The following is a 14451-nucleotide window of genomic DNA, read 5'->3' as shown; positions in this document are numbered from 1 at the left end:
CTTGTTCCTTAGGACCTCTTTCTTCTGGAATAAAGAATCAAAGTCATGAGCTCTCAGGAAAACAACTGGGACCTTTCAAACAATTGGCTTTTAGAATAACGAAATTAATGACATAAACTGTCTGATTTCCAAGAACTGTAACAAGTAGGGAAGTCCAGATGCTTCTAGGAGGCTCTCAGCTCCTGATTCCCATACGTTGAAGGCTCAGATAAAGGTTATTTCTTCAGCAAACCCACTCAACCCCTAACCAGTATTCACTGAGCTTTTCAATTTACCAAGCATTTCTTCATTTTTTATACAGATACAGGACAGCTTCCTTCTCCCCATCTCTGTACACTTTACCCTCTTTCTTCTCCCTCCCAAATGTCTGTGTTTTTCTGAATTAGAGCCTATTAGTAAACCCTAGAGGTACTGAAGGAATATCCCAGAGGCATTTGCTGTCAGGACAACACTAATAATATCACAGAAGAAGATAGCGATCTCCAGGATAGAAGAATATATCAGGCAGGGCCTAATGATGATGTCACTGAGAACTGCCATGGCCTAACTGCTAAACAGCTTTCCTTACATTGACCAATTTCAACGGTGCCCTTTCCAGGAGTGTCTCCTGTGACACAGTGGAAACCTTTAGGTATGACATCTCTCTAAACTTAAGTACTTCTATTTGTTTCATCAGTGGTTACATGTTCTGAATGGAGAAAGTTAGTAAGGTGCTTGGCCTGGGTAGAAAAGGTCTAGAAACATGGAGTGGAGGAGATTTTTCTAGATAATAATTTTATTCCCAGGTCCATTCCTCTGATATACACTTCAATTTCCTAGGTTTTTTCTGTTTCTCAAAGGAAAGTATTTTCCCTACAGATCTTCAATTGAATGAATATTGTATTTAATTTTTTTCTCCCCTCTTGAGTGGGCACATTATATATATATATATATATATATATATATATATATATATATATATACATATATATATATATATATATATATTCCTGAATATGTACTCAAAAATTCTGTTTTCCAATTCAATTTTTTGCATTGATTTTGGCAACAAATTCAGCCCAATTATAGAGTGAGTATAGCAGTGTAAATATTGTGTACCTTCATCAAATGATAAACTCCCAAATCGTTATTTTATCCAAAAATTACCAGACTTCATTGAAATAAAGGACAGCATGGACAATAGAATTCAGTTCTCTAGTCCCGTTTGATATCAGTTATGCATTATCTACCTTACTGTGTTCCGAGGAAGAGACTTGAGTGTTTTGGATGCTTTACCATGATTCTTTCTCCATGCCATACATAAGACTCAGGAGGAGGTGCAGGATGAGGAATAGCTTGAGGTACAGTGAAACCTCAGCTTCATAAGGTTCATAAGAAAAGGAGGGAGTCTATTTGACACTGTCATTTGTGGATTCTACTTTCTTGACCTTGTATACCAGAATCCATTTTAAAACAACATGTAACCTCATAGCTGTATGTTATATATAGATAGAGATAGAGATAGAGATAGAGATAGAGATATAGATGACATAGATATAGATATAGATGATATAGATATAGATGTAGATATAGATATAGATAGATATAAATAGATAGATATAGATATAGTTAGAGATATAGATAGATATAGATAGATAAATGGATAGATAGATAGATACAGATATAGATATAGATAGATATATCAGCCACCAAATCTAGATAAGATTGATGAATCTTAGAATTGCATTATTAGAAGTAACGGATATAGGTCTTTCCTGAGAGACACAGCTAGAACATGTCAAATACAGAAGTGAATGGTAGTGGCAAAGCAGTGAACTGAAAACAGATCTCTTGTTGGTAGATTTTGAGAAAGGATTACAAGAGCTGAAAGAGCTTTCAATCCAATAAGTAAGACAATGCCGATGAACCAGAGTTTCTGGTAATATACGAATATTCAAAGATTGTACATGGATATACCTATGGCTCCCAATGCGTATGTAGCAGATAATGGCGTTGTTGGTCATCAATGGAAGGAGAATCTCTTGGTCTAATCTAGCTTTTATTACCAATTCAAGGGAAAGTCAAAGGGCAGTAAGAGGGATTATACAAGAAGTGTAGGGGACCAATTAGTGATCTTATGTGGAGGAAACTGGGAAAGACAAAAATATATGAAATGTAATATGTAAAAAAAATTAGAAAATAAAAAAATGCTAAAAAATAAAAATAAATAAATAAATATTGAAATGAATGGTATAAACTCTCTGACTTCCAGGAACCATAAGAACAGACAAGTCCAGATTCTTCTGAGAGGACACAAGCTCCTGATTCCCATATGTTAAAGGCTCAGATCAATGCTATCTCTTCAGCAATACCACTCAACCCCTACCATGGAGTCACTGAGCTTTCCCAAGCACACATATTTCTTCCTTTTTTAGACCAAGATGGAAAGGCAGCTTCCTTCTCCCCATTTCTGATCTCTTCATTCTCTTTGTTCTCACTCCCAAATGGTTTTTACTCTCACTTAAATGCCAATTACTAAACTCTGGAGTTACTGAAGGAATACTTGAGAGGCAGATTCATTCTTGTCAACACTTGTGACATCACAGAAGAAGATAAAGCTCTCCAGGTTACAAGAGATTTTTCTGGTAGGACCTAATGTTGTAGGCACTGAGAATTGCCATGCCCTACCTGTTAAACAGCTTTCCTTATATTGACCAGATTTGATGGTGCCATTTCCTGGTATGTGTCTTGTGATTCAATGGAAACCTTTATGTACTCCATCTCTCTAATGCTAGAGACTTCTCTTTGCTTTATTAGTGGTTACATGTTCTGAATGGAAAAAGTTATTCAAGGGCCTGGAATGGGTAGAAAAGATATTGTAACATGGAGTGGAGGAGATTCTTCTGGATATTAATTTTATTCCCAGGTACATTTAGTGAAATACAGTTCAATTTTGTAGGTTTTCTCTGTTTCCCAAAGGCCAGTATTTTCCCTACAGACCTTTAATTGAATGAAGATGTATGTCACTTTCTTATTGTACATTCCTCGATATGGGACTTAATAAATATTGCTGAATGTGTACTCAAAAATTCTGTTTTCCAATTCCATTTTCTGCAATGATTTTGGCAACAAATGTGGCCCAGCTATAGAATGAGTAAAACAGTGTAAGTATTGTGTACCTACCTCAAATGTTAAACACTCAAATCCTTATTTTCTCCCAAACTTAAAAGACATCAGTAAAGCAAAGGATACCATGGACTATAGAATTCAGTTCTCTAGTTTCATTTGATATCAGTTCTGCGTTATCTACCTTACTGTGTTCCCAGGAAGAGACTTGGGGATTGTGAGTGTTCTACCATGATTCATTTTTCAGGAATAATAAGATATGAGAGGAAGGACAGAGAGAGTTCCAGTGGCTTGAGGTCTAGTGAAACCTCAACTTCAATATGTTCATAAGGACAGGAGGATGTCTCTTTGCCATTGTCCTTTGTGGACTCTACATTATTGACTTAGTTGCACAGAATTCATTTGAAAATTCTACCTAAACACACAGCGTTAGGAGCCACCCAAAGGAATATATATATATATATATATATATATATATATATATATATATATATATATATATATATATCACCAAAACGAGATAAAATTGATGAAACTGAGAAGTGCATTATGCCAGGAACCAGATATAGATATTTCCTGAGAGACACAACTAGAGCTTATTATATACAGAAGTGAATGTATTCTTGTAAAAATATAAAAATAAAAAAGTAAAATTTACTTTTACTCTGCTAACACTGGCACTGAAGTGTTTGAAATTCTCTGCTAGATATCGTGATATAAACACCTTCTCACTCCTCAGCTGTGCAGTGTTTCGTACCGCCACACACTTTCCTATACTCAAACCCTCACATAAAATACACACTACACAATAATCTTTGATCAAGTAGATTAGATATAATTGCCCACTTAAACATACAAAGCCGGGTACCATCCATACCATAGGAACATTAATAACAACCTGTAAACACACAGAGCAGAATCTTAAATTCACCTACCATGGCTTCACACTCTGTCATCTTCCTTTCTGTCTTTTTTTCCTCTAGTCTCCTCCTCTTCCTTCAAACATCTCTCCTGCTTATTTTTCCTTCTCCTCCCATGATAATCCTGCTTCTATCCTGTTCCTGCCACTCACATATACTTTACGAATTCAATCAAATTTGCTTCTGTTGAAGTAACCTGAATTCTGAGTACAGGACTATGTAACTGACCTTGGGGCAGTGGAATTAGCATTAAACAGAGATAATATCAGGGCAATCCACAACATGAACCCTAGAGGCAAACCAGTGAACTGAAAATGGACTTCTTGTTGGTAGATTTTAAGAAAGGATTAGAAGAGGTTAAGGTGCTTTCAACATCATAAGAACAACAATGCCAATGAAATAGAGCTTTCTGGTAATAGACCAATATTCAAAGATTAAAGAGCAATAAAATTTGTTAAAAAGTTTTAAAAAATGAAAGAAAAGAAATCTGCCAGCTAATCACACCTATTGACTCAGAATTTTAAGGGGTCACTGTCAGGGAATGGTAGTATGAGTAATAATTGTGGAAAGAATGATATGATGAAGTCTCATCTAGAAGCACTTCTCCCTCCCAGATATCAGTGCCAGACACAAACTGCATTATTAGAATCCAATGCATGGAGGAGTTTACTCTGTGCTGAGGACACAATACTTGACTTACCTTTCTTCCTTAGGACCTTTTTCTTCTTGGCAAAAGGATAAAAGCTATGAGCTCTCAGGAAAAACTATAGTGTCCTACCCACCACCTGGCTTTTGGGATAAAGAAATGAATTATATAAACTATCTGACTTCCAAGAAAAATAACAAGCAGGGAAGTCCAGATGCTTCTGAGAGGCTCCCAATATCTGATCCCCATATGTGGAAGGCTCAGATCAAGGCTATCTCTTCAGTGAACCTACTCAACCCATACCCAAGATTCAAGGAGCTTTCCCATTGACCACATATTTCTTCATTTGTATACCAAGACAGAAGGCCAGCTTCCTACTCCCCATGTCTGATATCTTCATCCTCTGTGTTCTCCCTCCCATACGCCTGTTTACTCTGAATTAAAGGCCAATTAGTAAACCCAAGAGTTACTGAAGGAATATCTGAGAAGCAGTTGCAGTCAGAAGAACATTTGTGACATCACAGAAGAAGCTAGGACTCTCCAGGATATGAGAGATATTTAAGGGAGGGCCTAATGATGCTGTTACTGAGAACTGCCATGGCCTACCTGCTGAACAGCTTTCCTTACACTGACATGATTTGAGGGTGCCCATTCCTCGTAAGTATCCTTCAATTCAGTGGAAACCTTTATGTACTCCATCTCTCTAAATCTAGAGACTTCTCTATGCTTTATTACTGGTTACATGCTCTGAATGGAAAAAGTTAGTCAAGGGCCTGGAATGGGTAGAAAAGATATTGTAACATGGAGTGGAGGAGATTATTCTGGATACTAATTTTATTCCCAGGTACATTTAGTGAAATACAGTTCAATTTTGTTGGTTTTCTCTGTTTCCCAAAGGCCAGTATTTTCCCTACAGACCTTCGATTGAAGGAATATTGTATTTCACTTTCTCAGTGTACATTCCTTGATAAGAGTTTTTATTAATATTCCTGTATGTGTACTCAAAAATTCTGTTTCCAATTCCATTTTCAGCAAAGCAAGGACAAGATGAGTATGGCATTAAGTTCTCTAGTCCTATTGGATATCAGTACTACACTATCTACCTTCCTCTGTTCCCATTGCTAGACTTGAGGGTCAGATGTTTTATCATGATTCTGTGAAGGCCAAAAATAAGATTTCGGAGAATGGGCAGAAAGAAGAATGGCTTGAGGACAAGTGAAACCTCAACTTCAATAGGTAAGTAAGAACAGGAGGGAGTCTATTTGGCCTTTTCATTTCTGAACTCAACATTATTATCCTAGTTTCTCAGAATCCATTTTACCATTCCACCTAACAACAAAGTTGTAGGAGCCACCAAAAGTGGGTATATATATATATATATATATATATATATATATATATATATATATATATATCAGCCACCAAAACTAGATAAGATTGATGTAGCTGAAATGTGAATTCTGCCAGCAACTGGATATAGATATTTCCTGAGAGTCACAGGTAGAGCATGTCAACTACAGAAATGAATACTAGTGGTCACTGGTTAGTGATCAGAAAGAGACCTCTTGTTGGCAGATTTTGAGAAATGACTACAAGAGCTGTAGGAGCTTTCAATCCCGTAAGAATAACAATGTCAATGAACCAGAGTTCTCTGGTACTAGACCACTGTTCAAAGAATGTACACGGACAGAACTATGGCTCAAACTGCATGTGACAGAGGATGGCCTTGTTCTGCACGAATGGAAGCAGAAGCTATTGTTCCTCTCTAGGTTTGTCTCCCAGTTCAAGGGTATGTGAGGGTGCAGTCTGGGGAGTTAGAGAAGAAGGGAAAGCATATGGTTAGGAATCTAATGGGCAGGAAAATGGGAAACAAAATAACATTAAAGGTAAATATAGAAACATCAAGTTAGAAAAGCAATAAAAATTGCTAAAAAATAAAAAAATGAAAGAAATAAAAGAAGAGAAAACTGACAGTAATCATACCTATTGACTCAGAAAATTAAAGTGGTAGTCAGTGGAAATATTAGTGGAAAGACTGAGATGATGAATTCTCAACTAATAGCACTGCTGCTTCCCAGACTGCACTATAGATATCCAAAACATGGAGGAGTCTACTTTGAGCTAGGGGAACAATACCTGTCTCTCCCTTTTTCCTTAGGACCTTTTTCTTCTTCTCAAAAAGAGTAATGACCATGAGCTCTCAGGAAAACAACTGTGCCCTTCCCAACACTTGGCTTTTGGAATAAAGAAATTAATTATATAAACTCTCTGATTTCCAGGAACCAAAAAAACAGGGAAGTCCAGATGCTTCTGAGAGGCTCCCAGCTTCTGATTTCCATAGGTGGGTGGGTTAGATCAAGGCTATCCCTTAAGCAATCCCACTAAATCCCTACCAAGTACTCACTGAGATGTACCAAGGACGACATTTATTCCTTTTTTTTTGTACCAAGACAGAAGGCCAGCTTCCTTCGTTCTCCCCATTTCTGATCTCTTCATCCTTTTTGTTCACCCTCCCAAATTGATGTTTACTCTGAATTAGAGGCCAATTAGTAAACCCTAGATGAACTGAAGGAATATCTGACAGGCAGTTGCTGTCAGGACAACACTTGTGACATCATAGAAGAAGATAGGGATCTCCAGGTTACAAGAGATTTTTCAGGGAGGGCCTAAAGATTATGTATCTGAGAACTGCCATGGCCTACCTCTAAACAGCTTTCCTTAAATTGATCAGTATCGAGAGTGCCTTTTCCATTAGTATCTCCTGTGACACAGGGAAAATCTTTATTTATTCCATCTCTCTAAAGCTAGAGACTTCTTTTTGCTTCATTAGTGGTTTCATGCTCTGAATGGAGAAAGTTAGTCACTTGACATGGGTAGAAAAGATCTAGGAACATGGGGTGGAGGAGTTTATTCTGGATAATAATTCTGTTTCCAGGTCCATTCCTGTGACATACACTTCAATTTCCTAGGTTTTGTCTGTTTCCCAAAGGCCAGTATTTTCCCTACAGAATTATTTGATTGAATATTGTATTTCAATTTCATATTGTACTTTCCTTATTAGGAATATATATTCAGGAATATATATTCCTGAATGTGTACTCAAAAATTCTGTTTTGCAATTCCATTTTGCAATGAATTAGCAAAAACCTGTGCCCTGCTATAGAGTGTATATCACAGTGTAAATATTGTGTACCTAATTTAAATGATAAGCTCCTAAATCCTTATTATAACCAAAATTTATGATACATCAGTAAAGAAAAGGACATCATTGACTATAGAAAGCAGATCTCTATTTCCATTATATATCAGTTCTATAATATCTATTTTTCTGTGTTCCCACGGCCAGACATAAGGGTTTTGGAGGTTTTACCATGATTCTTTCTTGAGACCAAACACAAGACTCAGGAGGATGGGCAGAAAGAGGAATGTTTTGATGTCCAGAGAAACCTCAACTTCAATAGGTTCATAATAACATTAGGGAGTCTGATTGGCATTGGCCTTTGATGATTCAACATTTTTGACCTAGTTGCACAGAAACCAACCTAAAATTCCACCTAACCACATAGGTATAGGATCCACAAAATATATACATACATAGATCTGCCAAAAAACTACATACGATTGATGGTGCTAAGAAGTGCATGCTCCCAGGAAACGGATATAGAACTTTCTTGAGAGACCCAGGTAGAGCATGCCAACTACAGAAGTAAAGGTTATTGTCAAACCAGTCGAATGCAAATGAACCTGTTGTTAGTTAATTCGGGGAAAGGATTACTAGGACTGAATGGACTTTCAAGCCCATAAGAAAAACAATGCCAATGACCTATAGCTTTCTGGTACTAAACCAATACTCAAACGCTGTACATGGAAGAACTATGGCTCCAACTGCTTATGTAGCAGAGAATGGACTTGTTGGACATCAATGAGAGGAGAAGATCTTAGGCCTACCAAAGCTGGACCCCCAGTGTAGGGGTATGTCAGGGGGTGCTGGGAAAGGGTGTGGTTGGTGAGGGGGAACACCTTTATAGAAGAACTGGTGGGGGAAGGGATAGGTGTCTTATGACTGGATAACTGGAAAAGTGAATAATATTTGAAATGTAAACAAAAATATAAAATGTTTATAAAAGAAAACATAAAAGTTTAACAAGCTGAACAGGCAAAGTGAGGAATCTCAATCCCACTTGAGAGGGAGAATAAATGAACCACAGGAAGGAAGAGTGAGGGACCTGGGTGAGAAAGGTGACAGTAAGGGAAAGAGGGGAACATGGTCAAGTATTGGTGGGGAGTAGGACTGAAGCCCTGAGTGTCAGCAGAATTAGAAGAAACAGGCAACATCAGGAACTAAATGGTTGCAGGTGGGGGGTGGCTCTAGAATATACCAGAGACCTGAGAGTTAAGCGACTATCAGGACTTAGTGAAAAGTCCTGGAGTTGGTAGATGGAACTTGTAGAGACTACCTCCATGAGGAAGAGAGAGCATCAAGTGAGGGATAAGGTTGCCATCCACAAATCAAAACGCTGACCCATATTTGTGGCTGTCTGAAAGAACTTCAGGGACAAAACCAGAAAAGAGCCTGAGTGAAAGAAATTCCAGGGTTGGGGATTTGGCTCAGTGGAAGAGTGCTTGCCCAGAAGCACAAGGCCCTGTGTTCGGTCCCCAGCTCCAAAAAAAAAAAAAAATGGAAAAAAAAAGCCAAAAAAAGAAAAAGAAATTTCACTGACCCGCCATATTTGGTAAGCAGATTAAGTAGAGACCCCCAAGGCCTGACACTCTAACTCATGGTTTGTCATGTTCACAAAACGGACCTGAGAAGTCTCCCTTCTGAAAGACCAAACAAGCACCTGAAAGAGTCAGATGCAGACAATTAGAGTCAGTCAATGAACAAAAGCTGCTAAGCCCTGTGGTCGAACTAGGGAAAAGCTGGAGGAAGCTGAAGAGGGGAGAAACCCTTTTGGAGGACCACCAGTCTTAACTAACCTGGCCTCCAGTTTTTTTTTTTTTTTCAGACACTGAGCCATCAATGTGGCATCATGCACCAGCTAATATGAGGCCTCTAAGACTGGAGTGTTGGTTCTGGACACAACAAGAGAAGATACACTTAACCATCAAGAGACTTGAGTTCCCAGGTAGTGGATAGGTCTGTTAGACTGCGGGTGGAGTGGGAGACAGCTTCATGTGACAGTAAGCATAGGAAGAACACTTCTGGAAGAGAAAGCAAAGCTTGCAGAAGACCTCATGCAGGAAAGTGCTTCATGCAATTGTAAACAAAAAGTGTAAAAGACCTGAACTTTCATCTTGAGTGAAAGTTGTTGAAGAATATTTACAAGTGATTCTGAATGGACTATGTAAGTAGGTTTATTTACAAATCCTTGGTAAATACTAGAAAAATGGCTCCAAATTGTAATAGGGCAGAAGAGGAAACAAAGTTAAAAGTTTGTACAGGTTTCAATATAGATATTGTTAATTTGAACATGCTGAAGGTTAGTGGATGATAAAATATGATGAATGACTCAGATATACTAACAATATTGCTTGACCCTATACTGAAATTACACAGAGTCAGAACACTAACAAAAACCAGTTACAAAAATCTGTTCAGGTATGGCTATATTCTTTAAAATTTCTTTTTGAAAACATTCATTTAATAAAATAAAATTCAATAAGGAACCGAAGATAACCCTTTTCATCTCTGACTTATCCTATCTGTATACAGGGGTATAGTTGATGATACAGCATTTGTCTCCTCCGGGTATTATTAATTTAAAATACTAAGCACAGCGGTGTATCATATTTGCAGGCATTCATTACTAAGGCATTCAGAAGGGTATCCATTAAAAGTAACCTAACATAACTTTGTTTCCTTTAAACATAAAAATCATAAATATTGAGCTTGCTCATCATTTTCACACCATAGGACACCATATGTAATTACTTCGTTTTTACATATCAATATCAGTCACTCTACCTTTCTGATTTTGATACATACCAAGCTTAACAAAGAGGAGACTGTATGCTTTTCAGCAATCCTTACATTTCTCCCTTGGTCCACTACATGTGGGCCATATTACAATCAATTAAATTAATATTTTAAGTAAATTATAATGTAATGCAAATGTAGATTTTGATATTTCATACAATAAAAAAATCAAAGATCCAATAAATAAATAGGTACTGAATTTACTTTTATAGGAAGACAATAGGTTAATAATACCTTATAATATCCACACTAATTCATATTGAGTCAGTGCTGGAATATGTGTAACAATGTTTGTAAAAAGAATAAGTACTTTTCTGTATATTTTTAACAACAACTGGACATGGTCAATAAAGAAGTGTCATATTAATATAGAAATAATTCAAAAACTTTTTAAAATTATTCTGAAAGATATTTCTAGAACATCTGAGTTCAGTTCTCAGGCTCCATATAACTAGCTAATATAATCCTGAGCACTTGTATTCCATATGCATACACAATATTTTTCTCCATAGGAAATAAATATTTTAAAATCTAAAAACATATATTATTTAAGAGTAAGATTTTGACGTGTAAGTTTACACTTTTTCCCGTTTTTTCTTAAATTGGGTAATTACTAATTACATTTCAAATTTTATTCCTTTTCTGGGTCTCCAGTTCATCAGCTCAAACCTCTCCCCTCCCCTTCCTTTTTAATGTAGTTGTCTCCTCCTCATCGATTCCCTTCTTTTTTTTTTTTTTTTTTTTTTTTTGAGCTGGGGCTGAACCCATGGCCTTGTGCTTCCTAGGCAAGCACTCTACCACTGAGCTAAATCCCCAACCCTATACATTCCCTTCCTTAAAGCACCCCTCCGTACTTTCCCCTACATGAAGTGTTCAACTTTAGTAGGACCAAGGGCTTCACAATAGTGCTTTAACAAGGCTATTCACTGCTACTTATAGAGTTGAAGCCCACGGTCAGATCATGTATAGTCTTTTGGTTGTGGTTTAGTACCTAGAAGATCTGGTTTGCTGGCAGGTTTTTTTTTTTTTTTGAGTTTGAAAGTTCCTTCAGCTCCTTCAGTCCTTCCTTTAATTCCTCCAAAGGGGGTCCTATCCTTAGTTCAGTGATTTGCTGCTGGCATTCGTCTCTGTGTTCACATGCTCAGGCTGTGTCTCTCAGAAGCTATCTTTATACAGTTCCTGCCAGCATCCACTTCTAAGCTTCATCAATCTTATCAAGTTTTGATATATGTATATATATATATGGGGGTACATGTCCAGCAGACTCTGAATGGCCATTCCTTCAGGTTCCTAAAAACAATGCCTCCCTATGCCTATAATGGATATTTTAGTTACCCTTTTAAGGAAGGAGTGAATCATCTGCAATTTCGCCCTCCATTTTGAGTTTCATGTGGTCTGTGCATTGTATTTTAGGTAATTTGAGCATTTGGGGTAATATCGACCTATCAATGACTGCACATTTTGTGTATTTTTCTGTGATTGGGAAACATCACTCAGGATGATATTTTCTAGGTCCATCCATTTGACTATGAATTTCATGCACTCATTGTTTTTGATAGCTGTGTAGTTTTACTGTGTGTAAATATATGGCCTCTTCTGTATCCATTCCTCTAAGAAGGACATCTGGGTTCTTTCCAGCTTCTGAACAGTATGAATAAGGCTGATAGGAACATAGTGTAACATGTGTGTTGTATTTTGGAGCATCTTTTGGGTATATACCCAGGGAGGTTATAGCTGGGTTCTCAGGCAGTGCAATGTACAATTTTTGAGGAAACTCAGAACAGATTTTCAGAGAGGTTGTACCAGTTTGCAATTCTATCAAGAATGGAGGAATGGTCCTCTTTCTCCACATTCTCTCCTGCATCTGCTATCACCAGGTTTTTGGATCTTAGCCATTCTCACTGATGTGAGGTGTAATCTCAGGGTTGTTTTGATTTGCATTTACCTGATGACTAAGTATGTTTACATAACAGAAAGCATTTTAAGAAAAGATGCTAACCTAACTGTTGGTCTGAATATAGCTGAGTGCCAATTGATCCATTTCTATCTCTTTCTTAAAAGTTCAAGTCCAAGTGCATCAAGGAAATCTATAAAAAATCATATATGGAGAAACCAACCGAAGGGAAAGTGTCAGAAAGTGCCTAAATCACATTTGCACAGGAGAAATTTTCAGGACAAAATACCAAAGAATCAGGCTATAAGATCACCAGTCAATATATGAAATCTCATCAATCTCAAATTTTTCTTTAAAGCAAAGTATACTGCCAATAGGACAAAAGAGAAATCTACACATTTGGAAAAGACTTTAACCAACCTATATCTGGTAGAGTGCCATAACAAAAAACATAGAAATAATTCAGAAAGGTAAACTCCCACACAACCAATTAACCCAACTTTTAAACTGTGTTAGAGAGCTAAGCCACGAATTCTCAACTGAGTTATCCCAGTAGCTGAGAAACACATTAAGAAATGTTCAACATCCTTAGTTATCAGAAAAATGCAAATGTAAATAAACTTGAGAGTCTACATTACACCAATCAGTGTGACTAAGACAAAAAACTAATGCAGTAGCAAAGTAGGCTAGGATGTAGAAAAAGTGGAACACTCCTCCACTGCTGGCGGGATTAGTAGCAGTACAGCCAATGTGGAGGTTCAGAGAATATTGCAAATAGCTTTGCCTGCAGACCTGGCTTTACAACTCACTTCAACGCAAATACTCAAACTGATCTACATATAACAGTGTCATGTGGTTGAACATGTTCATGGCAGCCTTACTTATATTAGTCAAATGCTGGAAACAATCTTGATATACATCAACTCAAATGAGGAATAAATACAGAAAGTGTGCTATATTTAAAAAAAAAGAAATAATACTCAGGTATTCAAAATGAAGAAACCAAGAACTGTGTAGGCAAAGAGATGGACCTGGAAATTAGTGAAGTAACAGAGATAGAAAAGGACATAATATGAGATGTACTTATTGAGAAGTGGATGTTAGCCTCAAAGATCAGTATACCCAATACACAAATCATTTATCACATGGAGGGTAAAATGTTAGACGGCCAACTGCCGATTCTTGCAACCCACTTAGAAGTGAGAACAAAATGATAATGGAAGACAGAGGGATCGAGGGAACTTGTTAGAAGTAGAGAAGGATGGACAAAATGAGGGGAGTAGAAATAATATAAAGCGAAAAGAGAAATCTAGAGGAAAATTGGAATAAATTAAAATAAGCATCAGTGGTGCATGGTGAACTTGGGAATCCCCAGGAAAGTCATAGATGCCAGGATGCAAGAGCTCCCATAAATTTACTGTGATGATGGTAGCTGAAATACTGAGCAACGGGGTTGGGGATTTACCTCAGTGGTAGAGCAATTGCCTAGGAAGTGCAAGGCCCTGGGTTCGGCCCCCTGCTCCGAAAAAAAGAACAACAACAACAAAAAAAAAAAAAAGAAATACTGAGCACCAAAGAGATAGAACCACAAGAGTCTACCTCCTGTGGCTAGATTTGCCCACCTGTGAAGAGCATGTTATGCCCACAAGTTCAAAATCTTTAACCTATAAATGTCCAAAGTCTAAAAAAATAGAAAGACAAAAATGAAGCAGAGACTGAAGGAAAGACAATCCAGAGACCACCCGACGAGAAGAACAATTTCATCCACAGACTCCAAATCCTCAGAGAATTCCTGATGTCAAGATGTGCTTGCAAATAAGATCCTAATATGTCTGTCCACTGAGGGGCTCTAATATCACCTGATAGTGACAGATTCGGATACAGATAATCATTTGACAGACACTGAGAG

The 14451-nt window shown here is 37.3% G+C and overlaps 1 long non-coding RNA gene across 2 annotated transcripts in view; it reads left to right on the top strand.

The window, feature by feature from the left end:
- Positions 1–2631: 2631 nt before the first annotated feature.
- LOC103694790 (uncharacterized) overlaps positions 2632–14451 on the top strand; it is a 25395-nt gene continuing 13575 nt past the window's right edge. The window contains exons 1-3 of one of the 2 annotated variants that reach the window (NR_190805.1): positions 2632–2718; positions 5117–5328; positions 5704–5907. This is a non-coding gene — a long non-coding RNA (uncharacterized LOC103694790). 2 annotated transcript variants of the gene reach the window in all.

This window comes from Rattus norvegicus, chromosome Y (genome assembly GCF_021556685.1).
Source record: "Rattus norvegicus strain SHRSP/BbbUtx chromosome Y, alternate assembly SHRSP_T2T, whole genome shotgun sequence".
NCBI classification, from domain to species: Eukaryota; Metazoa; Chordata; class Mammalia; order Rodentia; family Muridae; genus Rattus; species Rattus norvegicus.
This window is presented reverse-complemented; position numbering and strand designations above follow the sequence as displayed.